Source organism: Protopterus annectens, chromosome 2.part0, assembly GCF_019279795.1.
Source record: "Protopterus annectens isolate FY-2018-M chromosome 2.part0, PAN1.0, whole genome shotgun sequence".
Classification (NCBI taxonomy): domain Eukaryota; kingdom Metazoa; phylum Chordata; order Ceratodontiformes; family Protopteridae; genus Protopterus; species Protopterus annectens.
The window spans coordinates 1126546499-1126573222 of record NC_056728.1 but is presented as its reverse complement, the minus strand read 5'-3'; the positions used below and the strand labels follow the sequence as shown (position 1 = coordinate 1126573222).

The 26724-nt window shown below is 40.5% G+C and overlaps 1 protein-coding gene across 1 annotated transcript in view; it reads left to right on the top strand.

Moving 5' to 3' along the window:
- The window catches only part of LOC122793371 (probable E3 ubiquitin-protein ligase HERC6), a 962939-nt gene that overhangs the window by 180839 nt on the left and 755376 nt on the right, over positions 1-26724 (top strand). The gene's annotated exons all lie outside the window — the stretch shown is intronic.

Here is a 26724-nt window from a genome sequence, read left to right as displayed (position 1 = left end):
ATTGGGTGTACTGTTGTACTGCTGGAGGTTAACCATGTTTTTGGCAGAGCTGATGACTGTGGATGTTTGTATGGCTGCTAAATGCAGACTGGATCTGAAGAAGTATACAATGACAAACTCTTATCCTGATAAAGCCTATAAATGGAATGATCTGGAGTCTTGTTTTGAAGGGGGAGGATTTGGAACTAGATTTACTTCATTTTTAGAAATGAAATTATTTACTTGAAGGGCTTGCTCTAGATGACAGTCCTGTGTTGGAATTTTGGTTTGTCCCTAGAAACGTCTAAGTTAGATTGGAGATACTGGAGTTCCCACCCATGGATAACCTCTGATTTTCAAATATTATGGTTTCTTGAGAGATACTAATTGATGTCAGAGAGAAATTCTTTAGCAGTGTTTATTATCAGAGGGCATGTAGACACCTGTTATCCACATATTCTTATGGGTATTGATTTTGAGAGAGGGTAGACTTATTTCAGCATTATACCATGGGGGAGGGTTTAGTTGGTAGAAGGAGATAGTTAAGATGACCTTTCATATCATTGTTGCAGTATTCTTCACCTAATGGATCTCCCGTCAATGATAGCCCAACATCCGGACAGTATACCAAAGCCTTCAGCTCTTTTAGCTGCCATATGTCACATGTATGCGCCTTGTGCATGACCTAGGATATAAAGGTGAGGTATGCATGCAGATGCTCAGAACTTCTTTGCCGCTAGTCAAAACACCATTATCATCTTTCGGTCTGAATGCCCTTCTGCTGTACTGGTTACCAAGCTGTGGTTTCAGATAAATGCCCCGTTGGGGTCTCTTCTCTTCCTTTTTACTCTTGTTTGATATTGTGTTTACGTCATCAAGAAAGGGAAAACGTTAGTGTAGGAGGTAGATTCTCCATTAAGACCATCACAACCAGTGTCTTTTTTTGCTTGGGTACTTCCCACATTCATACACAGTGTTCTATGTTCCACACATTTATGCAAAAGATCCTACGTATGTAGTTGCCTCTCCTGTCTGTCCATTTACCTTGAGAACCAATGTCTTAAACTGTTTGTTCAGAGTGTAATGGTGGAATCCTCCCGCCCTGAGGGCCAGCTGTCTGCCAAAATGAAGGCCAAAAAATCAGGCCTGATTGGGCTGCTGTCCAGCCCTCTAGAGGCTAGTAAAAGCTGGCAGGACTGTTCGTTGGTTGCTTCTGATTTCTCTGCCACAACTGTCGATGCTGGCATGGATCTGACTTCTCATACATCCTTGGAGGCTTTTCAAATGTCTGAACATAATGTTGAGGGAGAACGTCCTCTGATAATATCTGAGTTATCAAGGGGGAGTCCTCAGATTTTAGTGAGGAGGAAATTCCTACTACCATTAGTCACACCAGGGTTCGGACCATCAGGGTTTTTCATGTGGACATCCTACAGAACAAGAAACAGAAGACAAAGCACATTTCCCGTGTTAAGGATCCCCATTGTGAATGGCAGGATTTTACTTGGGGTTGATTTAAAGCTTTGGCCTTAAAGCCCCCCTTAATGGGTTTTTGTTCCTTTTCCTCTTTGGTCTTCCACTCCTGTTACAAGGCCTAGAGAATTGAACTCCACAGATGGGGATTTGGACTCTGGAAGAATCCTTGGCCTATTCTTCCCAAATTCCTTCCTCCTTGGACTATGAGTCAGAGGAAGAGGATTTCTTAAGTCCAGACTCCCTTTGGATGAGCTGTCCTTTGGGGATACTGTTGCCCACATAATGGGTTATTTTACATGAGATTGTTTCCAGGTCTCTGATATTTAAAAAAGATACTGTGAGCGCCTGCAGATGGAGTCTCCCAAACCATCTGCTGTTCCTCCTGTTTTGGTTGCTCTTTTGGATACCTTTCTTTGCATCTGCTGTAGCCTCCATCTCTCAGCCTCCTGCACCAAAGTCATCTGATAGATTCTACAAGGTGCCTGAGGATTTTATTTTTCTTTATAAGTGCCCTTCTGTAGTGTCACTTTCTTCTGAAAAACCCTCCAAGTTACTGCCCTCTATCAAGCTGCTTCCCTCTGATAAGGATAGTAGGGTCATGGAAAGGTTGGGTGAGAAAGCTTACACTGCTGCCACTTTGTCATTTAAGGCCATTGACTACCAGACCTATGACTAGGTATGTTTTGGCTTTCCTTTTTCAGGTTTCTAAGGTGGTTTTTGACCTTTTTGACTCTGAGAGGAAGGCTGCAGCCCTTTCCCTGCTGAGCTCCATTTCTCAAGTTTCCCACCATTCAATCATATGCAGCTATGATGCAGCAGATACCTTTTCAGGTCTACTGCCTTTGGCTTATTCGTGAGTCATTATTCTTATGTTTTCAGGCTTTGCCTGATGACATCAAGGCTAAGCTTTTGGATGCTCCTTTGGATAACATGTCATTTTGGGGCTTCTATAGCTGAAAGTCCCTCCAGAATAAGAACAAAACCTTACAGGAACTGAAACATATTTTTTTCTCCTATTTCCAAGTTTCAGAGGAGTTTCAGAGGAACTATACTTCTAAATCTGCCTTTGTTCCTAGGCAAACTCATTCCTCTCCTAAATGTAAAAAGGGTTCTAGTCACGTTCCTCCTACTAAGTCTACTCAGACTTGTTCCTCCCAGATGACTTCTCTTTAGGATAAGCCTGGTTCTATTTGATGCTTGGCCTTCCCCTCCCCTTGGCCAGATCTTGTCTCTATGTTTCTCCCGGTCTCCTCCAAATTGGCAGTGGAGCACCTCAGATTCTTGGGCTCTATCCATTATCTATCAAGGATATTTCATGGTTTGGAGGATCCATTCCTCCTTTTTACTGGCATTCTGCAACTTTCTCAGGAACAGCTTCCCCATTTCCCAGAGGTCCTACAATTTCTTTATTTTGGATCAGGGGTTTTACTCCAGAATGTTTTTGGTTCCTCTCAAGGAGGGTACATAGAGATCACTTCTGCCTCTCTCTGTTCAACACTTTTCTCAAGATTCCTTCCTTTTGGATATTATCCCTTCAGGCATTGTTTCCTCTTCTGCTTTCTCAGACCTTTCTGGTGTCTCTGGATCTCAAGGATGCATGCCTTCACAACACTGTTCATCCTCTCTTCAGGAAGTTTACATTTCTTTGCCTCTTCCTTGCATTTTCAGTTCTTTGCTTTGACACTTGGCCTCCCTACTGCTCTAAGGCCTCACTCCTGTCATTTCTTTTTGCAGGCTTCAAAGTTTTCCCCATCTGGATGATCTACTTATTTGAGCTCCTTCTCCCAGCAGTCAGTTATAGGATCTCCAGTTTGCAACTTGTCTTCTGCACAATCTGGGGTTCACCATAAATCTCCAGAAGTCTGTTCTGACACCTTCCAAGGATCATTTTTTCCTGTGATGCAGACTTCAGACAATTCCCATGCTGGCATCTTTTCCTGCCCCTGAGGGTCTGTCTCTGATGGCCTTTTTCCAGTCTCTTCTTCCTTTGTCTTCTGTCACAGCTAGGGAATTTCTCAGGGTCCTGGGATTTATGGCTTCTACCATTCTCATGCTCCCGCTTGCCAGACTCCATATAAGGAAACGTCAGTGGTGCCTCAGATTGGTGTGGCTTCAACATTGCAACCCCTGGAGTTTCCTGTTCCTTTTCTTCCTTGTCTCAAGCTTTGAGTTTCAGTAGTGGAGATTCATCAACTGTCTCACAATCCAGGGCTTTCTTTTCAGGGTCCAGTCTCCTCTCAGAAGCTTTTCACAGATGCCGCAGACAAGTGGTGGGGGTACTTCTTGTGGTCTCCCTAAAGATCCAGGGTCTCTGGCTCCTCATCAGAAGTCAGAACATATCAACCTAAAAACATGAGGGCTCTGTTCTTGGATCTGCAAGCTTTTCTTTCTCTCATCACAGGCCCCTCAAGATGTTTGGACAGTACCAGAGTGATGTGGTACGTTAACAAGCAAGGGGGCACAAGGTCCTGTCTTTGCAAAATAGCTCTTCAGTTCTTGGGTCTAGTCATCAGTATTGTATGACTCTTCAGAGGGTTTACGTTCCTTCAGAATACAATCTTGTGGCAGACTGAGCAGGTCCAGAACACAGTCTCCCAAATGGATGCTTCACAGGGATGTGTTCCTGGACTTGGTCCATCAGTGGGATATTCTTCATGTAGATCCTTTTGCCTCCTCCTGAACAGACACCTTCCTCTGTTCTGTTCCACAGTCCCAAGTCCTCTGACTTAGAGAGTGGATGGCCCTGTCTTTTCCTTGAAATGGGATGTTTCTGTATGCCTTTTCCCCCCTTCCTTTGTTGCCTTGAATTCTGCACAAGATCAGGCAGGGCTCTCCAGAAATCTTGCTGGTGACTCCCTTTTGTCCCAGACAGCATTGGTTTCCCCTTCTTTCTCACTTGGATGGGCCAGTCACCACAAGTTGCCTCACTGGGTGGATCTTCTCACACAAAACAAGGAGTCTCTTGTCCATCCTCACCTGTCCACTCTTCAGCTGACACTATGGATGATGCTGATTTCTGATGACATGCTTTGGATTCTACAGGAGGCTAGGAAACCCACTACCAAGAAATCATACATGTCCAAATGGAAAAGGTTTTCTGTCTGGAGCCTCGTGCCATCTGGATCCTCTAGCAGAGGAGGTTCCTCTGGTTCTCTTGTGTGATCTGCTCCATGCTTTGCTGTGGCATATTGTTCAGTGAAAGGTAGTCTGTCCGCAATTTCTGCTTGTCCATCCTCCTTTGTCCTCTTTGTTTGAGGCCATGGAATTCCTTAAAGATGTCCTTCAGATCAAGCTTCCAGGAAACTCATTCCACCTTCTTGGGACCTTAATTTTGTACTTGAGAAATTGACCCAGGCTCCTTTTGAGCCTGCTTTTTCAGCTTTTTTGCAACATTGTACCTGGAAGACTGCTCTGCTTTTGGCTCTTACTTCAACCAAGAGAGTGTCTGAACATCAGGGCTGTCATAGACATTCCTCCTTTTTTAGTTTTTCACAGAAAAAAGGGGGTCTCTTCATACTAATCCTCCTTTTATGCTCAAGATGGTCAATGAGTTGTCCCTTAATCAGTCTGTTCGTCTTTCTTCCTTTTTTCCTTTTCCACGGTCTGCCAGTGAGAAAGTTAATTTTTTTCTTTTCATCCCAGGACTTTGCCATTTCCCTTTGTTATTATTTTCATGGCAAATGTCTTTCCTTGTCTGTTAAGGCACAGTCCACTACAGCAGATGCCTCCTCTTGTGCCTTTTTCAGTTGTTTGGATGCCAATTCTATCCTTGAGGCTGCTACTTGGTCCTCTGTTTATACATTCACTAAATATTAGTGTTTTTCAGACCAGTGCAGGCTTTGCCTGGGATATCCTGCATGGGTTTATGGAGAGTTTTTCTCTACCTTCCTCATCCCAGACTTCCTCTTGAGGTCTTGTATTCTCCCTTAGGTGAAGAATACTGCAACAGTAATATGGACAGACGTGGTACAGTTGTGTAAAATGTTACTATAATAGTAGGTGGTGTTCTGTTCACTGTTGCAGTATTCAGTCCCTCCTTCCCCATCCTGACTCTTGCCCAGTGTTCTTGTTGCCCTCCTGGCTGAGGGGACCCTTCTCCCTTCTCTTATTTTTTGTCTGGATGCACATGTCCCTCTTTGTCCCTGAGGTTATTCTTGTCCCTCTTTGTCCCTGAGGTTATTCTTTTCCTCTTGAGGCTTTTTCATTTTGGAGTATTTGCGTTCATACTTCCCGCACATGACATGGGGCATAAAGGTGAAGCATACGTGTGATGTATGGTGCCTATGATAGCTGAAGGCTTTGATATACTGGCTTGATGTTGGACTATCCTTGACAGGAGATCCCTTAGGTGAAGAATACTGCAACAGTAACGAGAAGGACATCTACCATTGTTGTAAAATGTTACACCACTATTTTTGTAGATGAAGGCTATCTTACTACTTTTTTTAAGTACCGTCTATACATAGAATGTTGTATCTGTGTTGTAAGACCTCATTGTCCTTGATATCTTATGTGAACCAGGATTCGGTGGTGACTAATATGTCTGGATTGTAATATGCTATTCATGCATGTAATTCTGGCAGTTTGTTATAAATACTTTAAACAGAGGTGAAGGCCAGAGAGCTTTTTTAGCTGTGGTTGTTGAGCAGAGTTATTTTTGAGTTTAGTATAATTCTTGTGTTTTAGAATAATTGTTTGGGTCTGGATTAGGGTGGATATTGTCAAGCTTTTAGATACAGTAAAAAGAAAGTGTAGGCGTAGGGCTGCTTGCATTTCATCTTGTGTTTAGTGCCTAATTTGTGCAAGGAGGAGTTGCAGTGTAGGTACCTATTCTTAAAAAGGTCAATATTTGATGTGCTGTAAAGGGAGGTGCTATAGTGAAGTTGTAGTGGGTGTTAATGCAGAGTAAAAGAGCAGAATGGCAACTACAGAGAGCTGTTTGGCAGAGGTGGTTGGCAGGATGCAAGTTGGTCTAGGAATGTAAGAGAAAGTAGCAATGAGTAACTGGAGGAACAGCATATCTGAGAGTGAGTAGTGAGAGGAGATTTAGAGTTGGTGTTTGTGTAGCCAGTGAGTAATAGATTAACAACAGAAGGGGATGTATAGTTAGCCAATTAACTAGGTAGGGTGACAGATTAAGTAGGAGGGTAAAGGAGTATATAGTAGTAGAAATGGCTAGAGCAAGTGAAAAGGCAGTATGGAAAGCAGAAGGTGTGAAAATAGAGGTGGAAGTAAGATGAGATGGGAGTGTTGCAAGTCTTGGTGTGGAGATGGTGTACTGAGCTTTGAAGGGAGAATGGAGTGATGAGATTGTTTTCTTACTGAGTAGTAGGTGGAGAGGATAAATGTGGTGTAGGAGGGGTGGGTGAGAACTGGAGGTAAGAGTATGGGAGCAAAGTGAGCCTAAGCATTAGTGAGGGAGAACAGACTGGGTTTCCTCCAACCCTAGACAGACGGTGGATTGCTGTAAATAATCAATAGAGCCCAGATGAAAGGACAGAGTACCAATGGAGCTGCTGTAGAGTAAGACATGAGCAATAATAGCAGAGAAAGTTCTTTGTTTTTAGCTGGCAAAATGTTTAACTTGAATAATACACTATTTCACAAGGTTTATATTAAACTGAATTTTTGTTAGCATCGTTATGCCGGCTGGTTACACACTAAACAATAAGATTAGAAAGGAAGGAGGTCTGTATTCAATAAGCAGTTTCTAAATGGTTCTAATGTATTACCTTTGGCTATAACAATAACAAACATTGGCAAGGCACTATGGAGTTCACTTACCGCACTATGACAGAAGCTATTTCTGCTTAATATTTTTAGAATATGCTATGTAATTTACTTTGCACACAGCTTTCTACATGTTGGTTTTGCTGTATAGGGGAAGGACAATTTTTAGCTTGATGTTGCTATAAATGATTAACTATCAACCTTGTGTGGAATAATAAAATATTGCCTAATATGTAATCAAAATGTTAGTTATTCCCGTTTCTGTTTTGGGATATGGAGTAATAATGAGCAGGTATGTTATCACCAAAATCAGTTAAAGGTGTACCTTTCATTTAAATGCATTAATATCCTTATTGGATAATTATAATTAAAATAGCATCTAATACATTGATATTCTTATTAGATACTGTTTTAATTATAGATGCAAATTAAATTAATATGTAAAAATGGTACTTTCGTATTATCGCAACCATGTTCGGCTCATACTTTGCTGTATGAAATAACTTTCATTCTCGCCCTTTCAGTGAAAACAGTGTGCACTTTTAAAATGCTTTCACGATTTTTAATTTCTTATTTCATTCAAAAACTGTTACAGTAATCCATATACTAACAGCCCTTCACCATGAAGCGTTGAGTGGTACCCATTTCTGACAGTTAACATTACTGTTAAATGAAGACCAAATAAGACGGGCAATCTGTGCTTTGTTCATCATTATGGCTGGTTTCACTGTGGTGGATAATCTAACATAACTTCACCTTTTTTCACAAATTATAAACACGGCTCCTTTATCCCATGACCCTCTGCTCTGTATGTCAGCCATCGGGTTTAAATGTTGGCATGTTTGTAACGTAACCCTTGCCTTGTAAGTCCTTGTAGTATGTTCTATCGATTGTAAACAAACTTCAAACGATTCAGACTATTTAGTTAACAAGAAATTAAGTTTCCTGATCACATGTGAAGAGTACGCTTTTTCAGTGAAAAGAAAAGAATGACAGTTCATTCATCCAGCAAAGTCTAACTTGAAGAAAATGTCTTTAATTGTTTTATCTTTTGGAACGTGGTTGAGATGATACGCAAGTACTGTAAAAATATATATATATTTTTTTCTTTTTTTTTTCATAGCTAGCCAGCTTACGTTAGGCTAGTCAGTTGTAGAAGATTTTTTTATTATTATTATATGTTGGGAATTAACTGCTTTCATCAAGAAAGATGTTTTTAAACAATGAGATTTTCAAGTCCCTGACACTTAGTACAAGATGTACAATAAGCTAGAGTGGTTCTGCATGCGACTTTGCTTCATTCCTCTTTTCTGCTAGCCTTTGTTATCTTCAACGATTCTGCAGAAGGGAAGATAAATTGATTTAATTCTTTAGTTGCCTTAAAGGCAAATTAATGGGATTTTTGTTTACTGAACCGAATTTCTCTTCTGTCATTGTCTTGTTATTGCAGAGGTTAGTGGGCATACAACAGTATTGGGTTCCACACTCTATTTCCTATATTCCAAATACTTCACCCAAGTTATGGGCATAGCAACAGATATTCTTCGTGTTTCACTGTTGCAGTCATCACACTTGGGGTTATCTGCCTGCAGGTAGTCCTCAGTTGGCCCGAATACCATAGTCTTCGTATTTCTGCATCGGATGCTGTCTCTTCTTCCATGACGTCAGGTTGTCAGGGGTATAAAAACAGGCAGCCAACGTCTTTACATATGTTTTTCTTGCCGAGGAGGAGCCAGAAGCAGAAGCAGTTCACAAGTGCCGGTCGGCCGCTATCTGAAATTTTCATTTTTTGTGTTGATAATCCTGAAGTCTTCTAAAAGTACCCCATTGGGGATCCATTTTTCTTGCTCTAATTGATGTCAGAAAAATGTAACAATTGTCTTGCCTGTGGAAAGCAAATACCTCACAGAGATTTTCATTCTTACTGCATCGGATGTTTAGGCCCAGACCACGATGTCCCTTGCTGTCAGTTTTGTGCCTTGTTTAACGCCCGAACCATTTCTCATCGGGCTATTTTTGTTGCTAAATTCTTTTGCTCTCTATCTCCATATTCCAAAATGGCTTCAGTAAGCCATCCGACTATTGATCTTCCGAAAAAAACATAAGGATAAAGACAGAGACAGACCGCATAGGTCCAAAACTGACGACGACACTTCCATTAAGCTAGTCGCCAGTCTGCCGGTACTAAGTGAGGTGCCTTTGCAGCCCCTGATGCCTGCTTCTATGGATTTGCAGGCCTCTGCTGAGACCCATTCGGAAGCCGGTATGCCACGAGATGCTTCTTCGACTATGGAACCATCAGATATCTCTACTTTGGATGGGTCCAGAGCTGCTGTGTAGGCACCAGCTTCTGAGGGTGTTTTCTGACCTACCGATGTTCGAATCAAACCATTGACCAAAGCGCATGCTTAGGCCCCCATGCCACAAAAACAAATGCTTAGAATGGCTGAAGACCTTCTAACACTAATTAGGGGAAGCCAGCCTTCCTCTGCTATGAGACAAAGAATTCAGTTGCCTTCAGATTCTACAGACCAGGAGCCCAATGACTCTGACCTTTCTGATTATCAGGACATGCCCTTATCAGCCTATGAGGATTCACATGCAGAGGAATCCATTCCCTCTGCCTCCCCTGCAGAGGATTTCTCTTTTGGTGAAACCTTGCATACTTTAAGAGAGCATTTCCATTGGGAATGCAAAGACTATCCTCAGTCCAAAACGAGACTCTTGAGAATTTTTAGAGCTACCTCAGCACAGGCCTTTAGCTATTCCCCCTGTCCTAGATGTTGTGGATGATGATTTCTTGGAATCCAGTCTTACTCCAGACACCTTACCTCCAGCCCCTAGGAAACCTGACGGGTACTACCGAGTACCTGAATCCCAAAAGTTTCTTTTCAAGAATCCTACTGCTGATCCAGAGACCATTTCCCAGGGACCTAAAGGTATTAAGGCTACTAGAGCCAAAAATCCTACCCCTTCGGGCAGGGATTCCAGAGCTTTAGACAGATGAGGTAAGAAGGTATATACCTTTGCAACTCTTGCTATCGGGGTATTGAATTGCCAGTTCACATACTGAAGTACCAGCAACATATTAGGGATCTCATTAAACAAAAAATGGTATTTCCAGATTGTGCAGAAAATAAAGATTTGCAAGAGCTTATGCATTTTGCAAACCACGTTAGTAAGCATACTTTGCAGTGTGGTTCTGATGCCCTAGAAGCATCTTGCAGGGTTGCAGTCACTGGCTCTCTACTGAGAAGACATGCTTGGCTGAAGGAGCAGACCTTGCCAGATCATGTCAAATCCAAATTACTAGTTGCTCCTTTAAATAAGGATGTTTTGTTTGGCACCAACGCAGAAGAAGTTCTTAAAAAGATGGAAGAAAAGGCTAAATCTATGCAAACTGTTAAAGAATTCTTACAAGTGCAACCACCTCGATTCAGTAGGCATTGCCCTTTAAAACACTGGTCCTTTCCAGTCCCCTCCAGGCCTTCCCAAACACGACCCAGGGGAAACAGACCACCCAAACTACAGTCTCTGGGTATGCAGAGAGTGCTCCCACCCCTAAAACAGGGAGTGGTAAGCCACCTCCCTATGGAAAAAGTTCACAATGACTTCTCAACTCTACCTCCCAGCCCTGACCATTTGCTTGTGCCCCTAGGAGGAAAACTTGCCCTTCATGCAAAAAACTGGATGTCCATCACTCAGGACCAATGGGTCCTCAACATTATATCCCAGGAGTACAGATTTTATTTCCATTCACTGCCAACTTCAAGCGGGTTTCCAGACCTTCCTCCAAACCAGTTGGCAGAGGCTAAAAACCAAGTTCTTCCCCTGCTCAACATCAGAGCTATTCAGCCAGTTCCAGTAGAACAAAGGGGTCAGGGTTTCTACTCCAGACTATTCCTGGTACCCAGGAATGAGGGCTCTTGGCACCCAATCCTGGATCTTTCAATTCTCAACACCTTCCTGGTGGTTCCAAAATTCAAGATGCTTACCCTGCAACAGTTTCTCCCTATGCTAGCCAAGGATGTCTGGTTAGTCACCCTAGACTTAAAAGAAGCTTATCTGCACATCCCCATCAGGGAATCATGCAGGAAATATCTACGTTTCAGGACAGGGTCTATGCATTATCAGTTCTCTGCACTTCCCTTTGGCTTATCTACTGCACCCAGGGTATTCACAAAATGCCTGGCTCCAGCCATTGTATACTGCAGGCAGAGGAATATACAAATTTGCCTGTACTTGGACGAGTGCCTGATTCAGGCGGACAGCCAGGAATTGCTGCTTCAGCACCTGGCATTTGTAAAAAGCCTTCTCACTTCTTTGGGGTACACCATCAACTAAAAGAAATCACAACTGATGCCCAGTCAAAAGATTGTATTCCTGGGAGCAAGCTTGGACACAACTTCCCAAATGGCATTTCTCACTTCAGAAAAACAAGTCTATCTGACAGACTACTTCAAGCAAATGGCCACCAGAACCCAGATAACTGCAAGAAAAATACTGCAAGACCTAGGGTTCATGGCCTCATGTATTCTGCCAATTCCATATGCAAGACTGCATATGAGGAAACTTTAATGGTACTTAAGTCTTTCGTGCCAACATTCTCAGGACCTGGAAACAAGTCATTCCTATCATACCTTGTCTGAGGGCAGAGTTCCTTTGGTGGGCAGAAGCATGCAACCACAACAAGGGACTGTATTCTACTCTACCCCACACTGCCCAAACCCTGACCACAGATGCATCAGACTATGCATAGGGGGCCCACATGGCTGGCAAATGATTCAGGGCCACTGGAGCCCAAGCCAAATTCTCCTGCACATCAACCAAAAGGAGATGCTAGCTGTACAGAATGCTCTGACAGCTTCTCAGATACCTAATCCTTCCAGGACAACTGCTGATAAAAACAGGCAACACCACAGTTAAGTGGTACATAAAACAAGCAGGGGGGAATCCATTCTTACCCACTCTGCAGGTTAGCCATGACTCTGTGGAGCATAACTTTGGAAAACCAAGTCCATCTACAAGCTCAATTCCTGCCAGGCAAACAAAAATCACTGGCAGACTTGAGCAGAAATCTTCTAGACCCACACAAGTGGAAATTGGAGCCCAGCACCTTCAACCTCCTGATCCAGAGGTGGGGGATCCCAGAGGTGGATCTCCTTGCCTCCCCCCACAACACTGAGTTGAGCAAATTCTGCACCAGGAACCCTCACAGAAGGGCCTGGAAAGTGGATGCCCTATCCTTTCAATGGGAAAACCTCTCAATCTATGCCTTTCCCCCTCTGCTCCTTCTCTCAAGTGTACTACTCAAGATAAAAGACAGGCCAAGGACAATTCTGGTTGCTCCAGACTGGCCACACCAACACTGGTACCCACTCCTGCGTAGCCTGACAATGGTGCCACCCTGGAACCTACACCAGACCCCTACCCTACTGTCACAGCAGGAGGGACAGTTTTTGCATCCACTATCACAAACTCTAAATCTTGCAGCCTAGCTTATTCCTTGAATACTCCACCAGCAACCCGAAGTAAACTGGTGCTGGACATCATTCTTGAAGCCAAAATGCCTAGTACTAGGAAATCCTATGTGGAAATGTGGAAAACATATTGTTCTTGGATTAATTCTAAAGGAAAGGACACAGCTGTGTCCTCCTTACTTCTAATCCTGGATTACCTAGCAGAGCTACTCCACAAAGGCCTATCCTTCTCCTCCATTAAGATTCATGCCTCTGCCATTTTGGCTCATTACAATATTGAGCCACCTCTGTTTTCTCACCCTCTCATCAAACAGTTCCTGAGAGGGGCTAACCACTTAAGGCCCCCAAGGAGAGCACCCACCCCTGCTTGGGACCTTAACTTTGTACTGGAAAAGTTCACACTTCCAACTTTTGAACCTGCTGCTTCAGCAGAGTTAAAATTCCTCTCTTGGAAAACAGCTTTGCTTCTAGCCATCACTTCAGTTAGAAGAGTGTCTACAGGCACTGATGGCTGTGGAACCCTTTATTATCTTCCATGCTGACAGGGTTTCCTTCAGGACTAACCCGTCCTTTATGCCTAAGTGTGGCCCTAAACCAATCCATCCATTTGCCAACCTTCTTCCTCAACCCTCAGAATAAAGGGGAAAGGATCCTGCACTCTTTGGACATGCACAGACAGCTCAGGTTCTACCTTGATAGGACTAAGCCTTTCAGAAAATCTGACCAGCTGCTAGTCAGCTTTGCAACATGGGCAGAGGGCAAGGCCATTTCTAAAGAAACCATTTCCAAATGGATAGCACACTGCATCCATTTCTGCTACAAGCACCAAGGAAAACCAACCCCTCCGGGGGTCAGAAAACATTCCATTAGGGCTACTTCTACTTCGACAGCATTTCCTCAGGGAATTTCCTACCAGGGTCATTCTGGAAGCTGCAACCTGGAGTTTTGTACACACCTTCACCAAGCATTACCACTTGCCTATCTTTTCCAAATCCAGGGCAGGATTTGTTACAGCAATCTTGCAGGGCCTACTAACCAGCCCTAACTCTTCTTGACTGCCTCCACCCTTCCTCAGGTTTGGGAATCAACCCAAGTGTGATGACTGCAACAGTGAAACATGAAAAACATAGTACAGTTGTGTACACTTACCATAAATGTAGATGTTCGAGTGTATTCACTGTTGCAGTCCTGGTTTCCCTCCCTCCAGCTCCCTGTTTTTCTCTGTCTATCTCTCCTCTCTATGGCTATTCCTAATGGTATTGGTATTTACATTTTACTGGTGGTGGTTTACGCACCATATACTACCTCCTCTCTATTTAATAAAACTGTACTTTTGGGTTTTCTTTTCCATTTTCTGTATTCCAGATACTTTGTCCAAGGATCTGAAATATCATCTTGTTTATCAAGTATATCCTTAAGAAAACTGTAAGATGGAATTTGTCAGTTTTTCTGTATCTATATCGATATCTGTATAGATCTACTGAATTTAATCAGAAGACCCAAATGTCAACATTCAAAACATCGACCACATAGTCAAAAACACAAACATCTGCACATTACTATGCATGTGCCGAGTAGCAGCTTTAGTGCAAGCAAAACTAAACTACTAAAAAGACAGAAAACAACCCCCCCCCCTGCCGCACCACCACACATATCTGGGAGAGGGCATATTCTTCAATCTAGAAGTGTGCGATTTTGCACACCTGTTGACAGTCAGCTTATTTGACCAAATTTTGTTAAACTGTTGACCAACAAGGACAGTTAAAGAAAATGTCAAGATGAAGCAGGGTAAATAGAAAGTACCTTAAATGCCACAATTTACTGCTGCAAGGGCCCTTCTTTGAAGATCTTTTGATAGAGCAAGTATACTTGCCCACATGTGAAAAACAATTTGAATATTGTAGTGTAACCATTGTAATAAGCATTGTGTGTGCTATTTATATCACAAGTTATCACTGGAGGTACAAACTGCTGCATCCTTGTCAAAATGTGACTTACTCAAGACAAGTGGTACCAGTAGAAGAACAAATGACACATTAGTTCAAAAGATACTTTACTATACTCACACTTGGGAAGGATAGACTTGCAGCATATAGTACTGACCTGACAACCTTTAGAGCTTTCTTAATGGGTAAAATGTGACTATTCCAGCTTGATAGTCCCACATTTAGAAGTGAAATGTATGAAGAATGGAGAGGCCATCAGCGGGGGACAGGGAGTGATCATCAGTTCTTCAGGTCTGAGCATTTTATTTAAATACTTAGACTCTAAACAGTGTACAATTAAAATAACTTGCATCAGAATATTAGACAAATACTGCAGAATATCTAAAAAAAAAAAATACAAAATTATATATTGTAAAATCAGCTACAATTGAAGATTTTTATATCTGGATGACGTGCACTTCCTCAAGTCTAGGTGGACCCTCCAGAAAAGTTAGTTCTTCAGTGATTGAGAACTCACAGCTGCTTGTCTGAATCAGAAAAGGTAACAATACTAGAGATGGTAGACAAAAGACAACCCTCCCAATGTACCTAAATGAGTCTCTGCCCAGGTCTAAAGCGGAATTAGCAACGATGCAAGACTATGAGATCATATATGTGCATAGCCCACCATTTTAGTAATTTTGTCAATAAATAGGAAGGCAGAAATAAAAAGGCAGTTCCACAGTAGACCAGTATCAAGCACTTTTTTAGGACTAGGAGGATGAAGACCCCTTAATGTACATGGAGGTATCAATTTTCTCACTGATGATTTAATGATTCAGAAAATGGTTGCGCCTAAAGAGTTAAGGCAAGTCATTTATCAACTATGTGGAACCAAGGTCTGACTTGCGTAAGTTGGGCAGTATAGATGAAACAGTCTTTGTGATCTTATTGAAATCAATGTAACCAAAATCGGCCCTGCAAAAATATGTTAAGTCAGGGACAGAGCCTTCTCGGTGTTGTGTAGATGAGTTGGTGGAGAGACTGCTTTATCTTGAAAAGCTATTTGCAAATTTTGTAATCTCTGACCACTTTGGAGGGAATTGGGAAAGGATTAGGATAAGGGAAAGCTAACAGGGAGAGAGGGTTTAGTAGAAGCTGGTGAGATTTTTAATCCTGGAGTTGGAAGCTCAAACAGAAAGGAAACTCCTTGGGATGGTGGCTAGGTGGGAGTTGCAGAAGATTGTGGTTTATCAATGTGAAAGAAGAGACAGGGCTTTCATGTTATTGGTCACTAAAGGTATGATCTTTTTAAATACTTAGGAAGGAAGGATTGCTTGAGGTACCATGAAGTATCCAATGCTTTGATCCATGACTTGAAGACAAAAAAAAATGTGATAGCAAATGCATGAGATCTGTTCAGCATTGAAGGAACTGCAGTACAGTTTTATTAGAGGAAAAGAGGCTGCAAGAGTTGCACCATTTGAAAAGTGCATAAAGTAGCACATCTCTAAGGAAAATTATGTAGGGTAAAAGCAAGAGAGGCAAATGATGACCGACTAAAATGTGGTGCCATGTCAGCTGATACTTGAGAAACTGACATAGTAGTACAGCCTAAAGGGGAAGTTAAAGATAGTATAAAAAGAAGACTACAGATTAATGATGACTGTATAAAAAGTCCTATTGGCCATCTCTAAAAAGATGTCCAATTTTTTATTGTAAAAGGGATTTAAAAATGGTAAGCAAGCCACACAAAACCTACTGTTAGAAAATGCAAAATTAACTATAAATTATAGTTGCAAGTAATTCAAAAAATAATCAGAAGGTCTTCAGCTGTATTAAGAAGTTAAGTAACCAAAAATTCTGTACTGAACTTATCTCTCATGGTGCCTTCTTGTCTGTCCCCAAGGACATTGCTAATATTCTTGCAGTCAAACTGTCTTCCATATTCACTCCACTCGCCCTCCCATCTGTTGCTTCCATTTCCCCCTCCTACTTTCATTCCTGGAATCACTTTAGACCAAGTCAGTCTGGCACTTTCCAAACATATCAATTTATCTTCAGCCCGAGTCTGTCTACTGGTTATATTCCTGATGTGTGAGGAACATCTGTTGTAGTGCCCTTGAATAAAGGTGGTCCCTCTAATGAACTTGGAAAATATAGGCCTATTAATCTCGCTGGTATTTGCAAGACTGTGGAACATATAATAGCTGAACTAATAAACAGTGATACAGGTGACCTTGTATTTCTAGATCCACACCAGTTCGGCTTTACAAAAGATAGACCATGCCTAGATAATTTAGCTGAGTTTTTTCAGAATTCCTGAATCTATTGATAAGAGGCATACAGTCCATGCTGCGCTCTTGGACCTTGCCAAGGCTTTTGATACTGTCACAATGATGGGATCATTGATATCATTTTGGTATTAACCCATATATATTTTGCTGGATAGGCAACTGGCTGATAATAGAACTCATACCATTAAGTTCAGGGGTTTTGAAAAGCATCACCAGTGGTGTCCCAAGTCCCCTTCTCTTTGTCACTTGCTTCTCTGGCATGAAAAGTGATATCCACGGACTATGGCTAACCAGCTTTGCTTATGACTGAGAACTGGGGCCAGTTATCAAATTTCATTCTAATGCTTAACTTTTCTGTTGGGAGCTAGACCACACAAATGCTTGGTGTGTTAATCATGGGCTTGCCCATAACACCAAAAAATGCAGTATAGTTTTCTTTGTTGTACCTAAGGTTATTTCTGCTTACCATTAAGATAACATTCCACCTAAATCCACTTAGATCAGACTCTGTCATCAGTGACTTAGGAACCTTTGACAACAGACTTTCATTTGACCACCATGTCTCTGTGGTAGTTTGACAATCCTATCAGCTTGCACAATTTATCCTTGGTGGTATCTCTACAAGGACCAAAGAAGGTGTATTATTAGATCCATCATTAAACACAATGCCCCTTTTGGCATGTACTTTGATAACCACTTAAACGTGAGAGACCTTGATGATTCTTCACTAAAAATATCTCTGGTCTCAGTACCCCCACCAACTCCTGTAGGTTAAAAGTCCTCTCCCTCTAGTCACTATCATATAGACTACTAAGCTTTCTGTGCTATAAAAGATCCAGCACTCTTCGAACTCCTTCACTTAAATCAAACCAGTGGTAAAGCCTGCACCAGTTCTAGGGACCTAATCCTGTACTACCCATCAACACCACCAAATGGCATGACATGTGCCTAACATAAGACTTTGTTAACATCCATTAAAACTAGTTTGCATGACTGGCTGGTGATGGCAATTTTTCATCTGGTATATGATGATAAAATCTACTTAATCTGAGGCATTGTTAGTCTCCATTCTGTACTGGGTGATGTGGCTGAGCTTCTTGATAGCTTCTTTCTAAGCTTATGGCTAAAGAGACAATGAATGAACATATGAATGAACCCTCCAACACACACCTTCAACTTCTAATCTCCTCACTGCCTTCTCTTTTTCTCCTGTACCTACCTTCAACATAAAAGAAACTCTTAACTAAACTTAAACCCACCAAATTAGCAGCAGACAACCTTCCAAGTGAATACCTACAAATCGCAGCTAATGCTCTGGCCTACCCAGTATCCATCTTGATTAACTGATCTCTGTCAGAAAGTTATGTTCCCACACTGTGGAAAGTATCACATATATTTCCCCTCCACAAAGGCGGACCCCCCACAGAACTAACCAATTACCGCCCCATAGCTATTCTCTCTCCACTCTCCAAAATACTAGAGAGATGCATACACTCAGGTCTCAGACTACCTCCTTACTAACAACCTCCTTTCCAATACTCAGCATGGTTTCCGACCAAACCATAGCACCACCACTGCCTTACTCTCCTTTACTAACACTATCCTTCAGCATAAAAACAATGACTATCTTTCCTCTGCTACTTTCCTAGACCTATCTAAAGCATTTGACGTGGTCCCACACAAACAACTTATCTCTGTCCTCAATAACCTATCCTTCTCACAATTAGTCACCGACTGGTTTCAGAGTTACCTGTCTGACCGCCAACAATCTGTTGTATGGCAGAATGACATATCTCCCCAACTACCTGTCTCCATAGGGGTTTCCCAAGGATCCATCCTTGGACCCCTACTCTTCTCTGTTTTCACAAATAATCTAGCCTCTGCCACTACACATGGCACACTCATACAATGCGCAGATGACTCGACCATCATCTGCTCAGCCCAGTCCCTACCCAAACTGCAAAAAAGTCACACAGGAAGCCGTTTCCTCTGTTGAAACTTGGTTATCCGATGCCCAATTAATACTCAACCCAAACAAAACTAAACAACTCATCTTCCAACCCACCAAACATACTCAAAACAACTTTCACTTTAACATCACAGCAAAAGACAACACCACTATATACTAAACTGAACACACCAAATTGCTAGGAGTGGAAATAGACAATAAACTAAAATTTGACATTCACATATCCATGACCATAAAAAAGTCCACAAAAAACTAGGAGCGTTATACAGACATAAGCATCTTCTCACCAAAGCAGCAAAGATTTCAATAGCAAATTCCCACCTTACCTCCACCCTACTTTATGCCTCTCCAATATATACCAACCTAAGGCAATGCGATCTAAACAAGCTAGAGACCTGCTACAACAAAATTGCCAAATTCGCCACAGGGGCATCCTACTGTAGTCACCACTGTCTCTCACTTGCTGAACTGGGCTGGCTTGAACTCCCTCACCTCCTTCAATGGTATCAACTCTCACTCGCCCACAAACTAGTAAATCATCCACTAAATGTCCCATCCCTCCAGAATCTACTCCAACCCTATCGCACCACCAGACCACTACGATCCCGCAACAAAAATCACTTGCAGATCACTAAAGCCAATAACTCTGCTGGTGAAGCACTATTCTCTTGCACCATAGCCAAATTATGGAACTCCCTCCCACCCACAATTACCTCCGTACCATCATGCGCCCACTTCAAAACTTTACTAAAGGCACACCTAAAAACATGCTGGCTATGCCCTTGCAACTCCCACTCTAATATCACCCACCCCATCCAACCACTACCTTTCTTTCCACTCCACTAACTACCTTGATTATAGCAAGCTCAGATGCTCATAAGCCTAGTACTTACACAGCAGGAACTTCTTATTTTAACATTTGTTAATGTCTGCTATGTACTTCACAGATAAAGATTCTATTTGTCTACTGATGTACTATGTTCTTCATCTGTAAATATGTTGAAAGTAATTGCTATGTAAATTGTTAATCGCTATGTAATCCAATGTAACTACTGTCTATTTTAACTGTGGAGCTTTTCTCCCCGGGCCTCTGCTGAAAATGGACCTACGTCCAGTCGGACACTCCCAGTCAACAAATATAAATAAGTAAATAAATAAATATGAACCAAGACAGTGGTTCTGCATAAAAGGAAACAAATAAGCCATGGCATGGGATTGCCTTGGCATTATCCAATAGAAAAGGTTTGCACTGTGAAGGAGACCAAGTTTTTGATGAGCATATGGGAAGATATCAATGCAGGCATAATGTTCTTCATTTCAGTCTTGGCATGGCTAAGCTAATTGTATTTGATATTTGGATGTATAGAATATCAATTGATAATAGTGGATCATTGTCAGTGTTCCAGGAGTTTTTAATGTTAATGTTTTGCTTTAGCTGAAATGCAGTAGAGAATTCTTCAACCAGAGTCAGATTTTGTAAAAGGGTATCTTGCAGATCAGCAGCAACTGGTGCATCATGCAAGGAGGAGATGTAGAGGGGTAGGGCGTCTACTTATTGTATATGTCCATATTTACTGCAGTGCTAAAACCTAGTTTATAAAACTATGAAAACAAGGGTGCCCAGTATGAGTGTGGCATCCCTTGTAGAATATTGGGTTATGTAAAGAATGTATCTGCTTACTTGACCACTTGAGTTTTGCCTTGTAGTTTGCTCTTGTACTATGATTCAAATGATGAAGAGATGCTGTAAGTGGAGAGTTCATGTAGTAGCAATGCATGATACGAATAATCTCCCTAAGGCCCAGTTCAGTTTTAAGGTGCATTATAAGTGTAATAAGCACTTTTAGTGCTGAACTGGATAGCAATTATGCTGACATACTGGAAGCAAATGTTACCTTTAGACATATTGAAAAAGTTAATAAAAATAGTGATACCAGCTACAAACGCTGCTCACACTAAAATTAACAATGAGTAGATGCAAATGTGACCACACCAACATAGCCAGCAAAAGACAATTAATCCAAAACAATGTTTTATTCCAAGAGTAGCACTTTCACAGGGTTGCCACTTCTTCAGATCCAAAACAAAAATAAAATCACAAAGCACATCTTATAAAAAGGAAGAGAAAAACACAACCAATTAACAAGTTACATTGATAAAACGATTAGCAGAAGTCACCTCCTCTTAATTAAGACTAGTCTGAGAGGAACCCCAGCGTGTAAGCATGGAGGCCTATGTTCATTATTACCATTACCGCTCCTATTACTAAGTACTGCTAATTGTAGAACCCTAAAATGAAAAATATTATGTCCTATTGAAGCTGCATGACTAGCCAATGCATTAGTAAGAACATTATGAATACTACGTAGGTGCTCTAAAATACATTCTCAACTGGTGTGCAGTCTTTCCCACATAATAACACTGGCATGCATAACAGTTGGCTAAATAGACTAAGTTATTACTCCTGCATGTAGCCATAAATCTGAGTGAGAAAACACGTCCAGTCACTGGATGAATAAACTGGACATTTAAGGAAATAGAGGAACAAGCCTTACATGTGCCACAAGGAAAAGTACACCTACTCAAAACTGACTCTGGGGCTGGACAGCTAGGGCTATAACATAGCAGTCTGATATTCATGTTGTTCCTAAAAGCAAAGCCTGGACATTCTCCAACAATATTCCCTACTTTATCAGCTGTCAAAATTGGCCAGTTCCTTCTAATAACTTCACACAATTGTTGTATATTGCTTGAAAATGTAAACAATACATTAGGCTTATTGGTATGTTGTCTAGGATGATTATACCTACGCACACCTGAAAAATATGGAGCTCCTCTGTTACCCCTTTGGATGGCCACTTCAGAATACATATGTTCAACTTGTTCTCTCTGGTATCCCCTAATAAGGAAACCCTTGTGCAGGTTGCTCATAATCTCGTCCATCATATATTCATTCATGCAAAGACTAAATATCCTAAAAGACTGCCACTTAACTATATTGGAAAAAATATGGGAGGGTTGCATGCTAGATCTGTGTAAAACACTTCCTCCAGCAGGGTTTCCTATATAGCTTGGTTTCCATGCCACCCTGTGTATTTTATAGATGGTAACATCCAGAAAATCAATGGTAGTCGTGGAATGATTTACAGTAAACTTCAAAAACATGGCTGCAGCTCCTAAGTGGGTAATAAAGTCATAGAGTTTATGTATTCCACCTGCCCAGAGCAAAAAGATATCATCCACAAACCTCATGTAATGTTTAATAAAATTGCTGAATGGATTGTTATTAAAAACATTGTCATGTTCCCACTGTGCCAACACCTGTTTCTTCTGGATGACTGAAGCCATGGTACTAGGTAAGGTGAGAGTCTTACCGAGGTGAGCCATCATCTGAGGTGGTTTTCATATTAATTTGCCCCTTTTTTATAGTCTTCACATGCCTGGTGTTCTGTAACATCAGTAAAGAACATGCAGTACATGATCTAACAGCGTGCTTCCAAATCAGCTTCAACAGCAAGGTTGGTGCCCCCAATCTCTACATTGGGTTTTAGCTTTCCCCTTCCTTCTGCCCTGGGATAGAACAGACTGATAAAACTGTTATTCCTTGATACTCCCTCCCCCAACAGAATCCTTACAGACTGTGGCTGCTAAGCAAATGGAAGTCTGCAGGCTCACACTCACCCCTGTTTGCCACAGAGCCAACTGACTTAGCAGACCATATTGTATAGTCCTCAAGGTAGAGTTCTGGGTGCTAGGATTAATATTAAGCAGTAGCATTATGACTGGCACTTTTGTATATTTATTTCACTGTTGGTGCTTAGGTGGGAGGTGGATGGATGACTAAGTGTAAGAAAATGGGATACAGTTTAGAAAATATTGTCTTAAAGCTCTGGTGCTCTCAGAAGTGCTAATGTTGAGGGGGGGGTTGGCAGGCTATGCCTAGGTGGAGTAGACATACGATCCTTACTAGAATTACTTTTATTTTTATTTAATTATATTTTAATTGTATTTACCCTTGTTGATCAGGTTACTTCCACTAGGCTAAGAGACCTGAGATGGTATTTTTACTAGGAAGTTTGGCTAGAGCTTTGGGGGAATTCCCCTACTCATTGCTGTGAATGGGACTCATTTTGCATGAGCACTTCCTGTATCCATTCTAAACACAGAGGTGGCCAGAGAAATGGGCAGATGGAGAGAGAGAGAGAGACCGAGACAAAGTGTCCTGGGAGACATTATGGATAAAATACAAAAGGAGGATGCAGAGACTATCCTGACGAACAGCGGTGAGATGGAAAAGAAAACCTATGCAGAGAAAGTGAAAGAAGGCAAAAGTGGAGTAGAAGAAAATGAAAATTGTAAGCATGAGGCAAGGATTCAAACAAAGAGAAATAGACAAGTATGAAGTGTGGGACAATTTAATAGTTTATTTGGTGTAAAAGCACATGAAGTAAAAGCATTATTATTAACAAAGTGACATTTTGTGATTATATTTGAGACTGTTTTTTTCAATGGAAAATTTTCTTGGAGAATATGAGAAGACTGTAACCCATGGAATCCTTATGTGATAAAAGCATTTAACAGGGAAACCAAGAAAATTCATGTACAATTTTGAACAGGGGTGGGAAGACTTTGAAAGGACATTTGAAAACTTTATATAAAGAAGTACTGGACCCTGCAAAAGTTTGATAAAAGGAGAAGGAGAGAAAATTATACATACACAAAGCATGATAAATGTGGATAAAAACATGTTTTTTTTCTTGTGAGAATGGACATTTGATAAAATGTGAAACTCATATTTGTGGGGAAATGGAAAATGATGCAAAGAATGTGAATTGAAATATTATAAATGTAACAAAATGGGACATTATGGAAAAATGAAAATGGAAAGGAAAAAGAATGAACAAAAATACATTTTAGTAGTAGTAGAAATAGAAGAAAAAGTGAATGAGGAAAAAAAGAGGACATAGAAGACTGCTGTGAAATAAATGATATAAACTGGGAGACGGTAAAAAAAATTCTGTTGGTAAAAGACTGGAAAAATTTAAAGGGACAAGTACAAAAGAAAAAGGAAATGGGAAATAGTTGACATGAATATGTACAACTAATGGTTGGGGGTTGGTATAATTAATTGAGGTGTTTGACTTGGACACAAGGTAATGTTTGATTCTCACCTTTGGTAGGGAAAGTGGATAGACTTAGAAATGGCCCCTTAAGGCAGCAAGTGTAATTCTTAAATGAAGTTATGAGAATGTAAATCTAAGGAAAAGGGAACATGAAACTTTTAGGGAGCTTTCTGTGTATGTGAAGAGTATTGAGAATATAGTAAGAAAAATGGGGATTTTGAAGTGGTGTAATACATGTGATGTAGATGTAATAGCAGACTTTTAACAAATGAAGAAATATTACAATCAAGCTATGGGGAGGCAATATAATCTAGAATTTGGGAAGAGATGGATGTTCTGGAATAGCTGTATTCTGCAGAAATACAGTAGGCATACTAGATGCAACTTTAACAAATATGGGAAGATTGTCCATTGTAGATTTAAAATGGAAAGAACAAGTATATAGAATTATAACTTTATATGCTTATACTAATTGTAAAGAAAGTGAAAGGTTATTTCATCAAATCTTAAACTATGTAGTGATAAATATGACTATTGTAATAACGGGTGACTTTAATTTTGATTTAAGAGGCAACAGTAAAAAGTAAACAATATAAAAAATGCTAGAAATAAAATGTGGTAAGTTAAAACTTTGAGACAAAAATCCATGGACTTGCAAAAGGGGTTTGCATAGAACTGAAATTATTTTTTTAGCATCAGAAGGATTAGAAATAGAAGGGGAAGGTAGTTGAAACAAGATTTTCTGATCTCGCAATATGGCTAGAGAAAGGAAAATGAGGAAAATTATAAACATAGGCAAAGGAATAAAAAGGATAAATGAGAAAGCATGGAATGAAGGAAAGTGATTAGTAATATAGTTAAGGAAAGATCCTATTACTATGAGAACATTTTATAAAAATTGGACTAAATGGTGGATGATTAAGAAAATATAAATCATTTTTACAGTGATACTATGATGTGAGAAAAGCAGAGAGAGAGAAAAAGATAAAAACATGTAATGTGGCAGCATAGTGGCACTGTGGATGGTGTTGACTTACAGCAAGAGGTTCCCGTTTAATTTTCGGATGGAGTGTCTTTTATGTAGAGTCTAATTGTCCTCCTTGTGTTGCTCTGGTTTCCTCCCACATTACAAAGACATGCAGGAAGTGGATTGGACACCCTGAATTGTCCAATACTCAAGTGTGCATGTGAGTGTGTGGTGTGGAAGAACTACTGCAGCAGGGTTAGCCACCTGGTGTTGTAAACCTTAGCTCAAGATGATCGATTCGTCACTGATGAAGTGACACCCTGACCCCATGTGCAAAAAATGGGAAATAATAATAATGCAGTAGAAAATTTAGAACATAATGATACTACTTTGTCAAATTAATTTCTATATGAAAGAAATCAAGAAAAATATAAGAACTGTTATACAAGCAAAAAGAGAGGTATCAAGTTACTTAAGCAGATTAGTAAAGGAGGATGGTAGTGTGGTGAGAGAAATATAAAATGTTAAAGGAGAAATAGAACTCGGGAAAAGGATTATGAATAGTGTAGCATAATATATACAAGGAATGTTTAAAGAAAAAGTTAGGGAAAAAAAGTAAAAGTTGACTGAAAAATAGAATATGGAGTTGGAAAAGGAGATCTCTTTATATGAGCTAGATAAAATATTAGGACAAGTAAACTATAGATTTGGTTTCAGGACAAGATGGAATAGAGTATGCAATGGTGCAAAAATTTTAAGGGATTGGCAAAAAATGTTTTTAAACATTTTAAATAAATGGTTAAATTGGGATTTTATAAAGAATTGTGTAGTGGAATAATTAAATTCATATGGAAAAAAAAGATAAGACCAAAATGGATATTGATAGTACTGAATAATGGTTATAAGATCTTTATGAAAGTAATATAAAAGAAATTTAAAACTAAAATGGAAAATATTATGAAAGATAGTATATATACATTATATGTGCCTGTGTGTGTAGATATATAAATTCGAAATAGAGCAGTAGAACCTACACTTCAGCAAAAGTGAACTTTCGCTGAAGTCTAGTTCCCCAGGCTATCCCAAAAAAAAACAAACAAAAACACTAAAACATGTTTTTGCAGGGGGGGCAAGCCCCCCTGCACCCCCATGTGTGGGGCTGCGCCCCTCACCCCCCCACTTAAATATACCAACTTTAAGATCGCACTACAGTGGGGAAAAGGGAATATTCCCATTCCACACTGTAGTGTGACTGCCAAAGTTAGTGTTAGAAGTTTCACTACTTCGAACAAGTGGACTCTGTGAAGTGGGGTTCGAAGTAGTGTAACTTCAAACATATGCACGGATCCCATATATATATATATATATATATATATATATATATATATATATATATATATACAGATACATACAGTGGATATAAAAAATGTACACACCCCTGCTAAAATGCCAGGTTTTTGTGATTTAAAAAAAATATCACAATAAATCATTTCAAAACTTTTCACACCTTTAATGTGACCTATAACCTGTACAATTCAATTGAAAACCACATATCTGTTAGGAGGAAAAATAAAAACCGTATAATAAGCTGGTTGCATAGGTGTGCACACCCTTAAACTAATGCTTTTCTGAAGCGTCTTTTGATTTAATTACAGCATTCAGCCTTCTTGGTTAGGAGTCTGTCAGCATGGCACATCTTGACTTGGCAATATTTGCCCATTCTTCCTTGCAAAAGCACTCCAAATCTGTCAGATTGAGAGGGTATCTCTTGTGCCCAC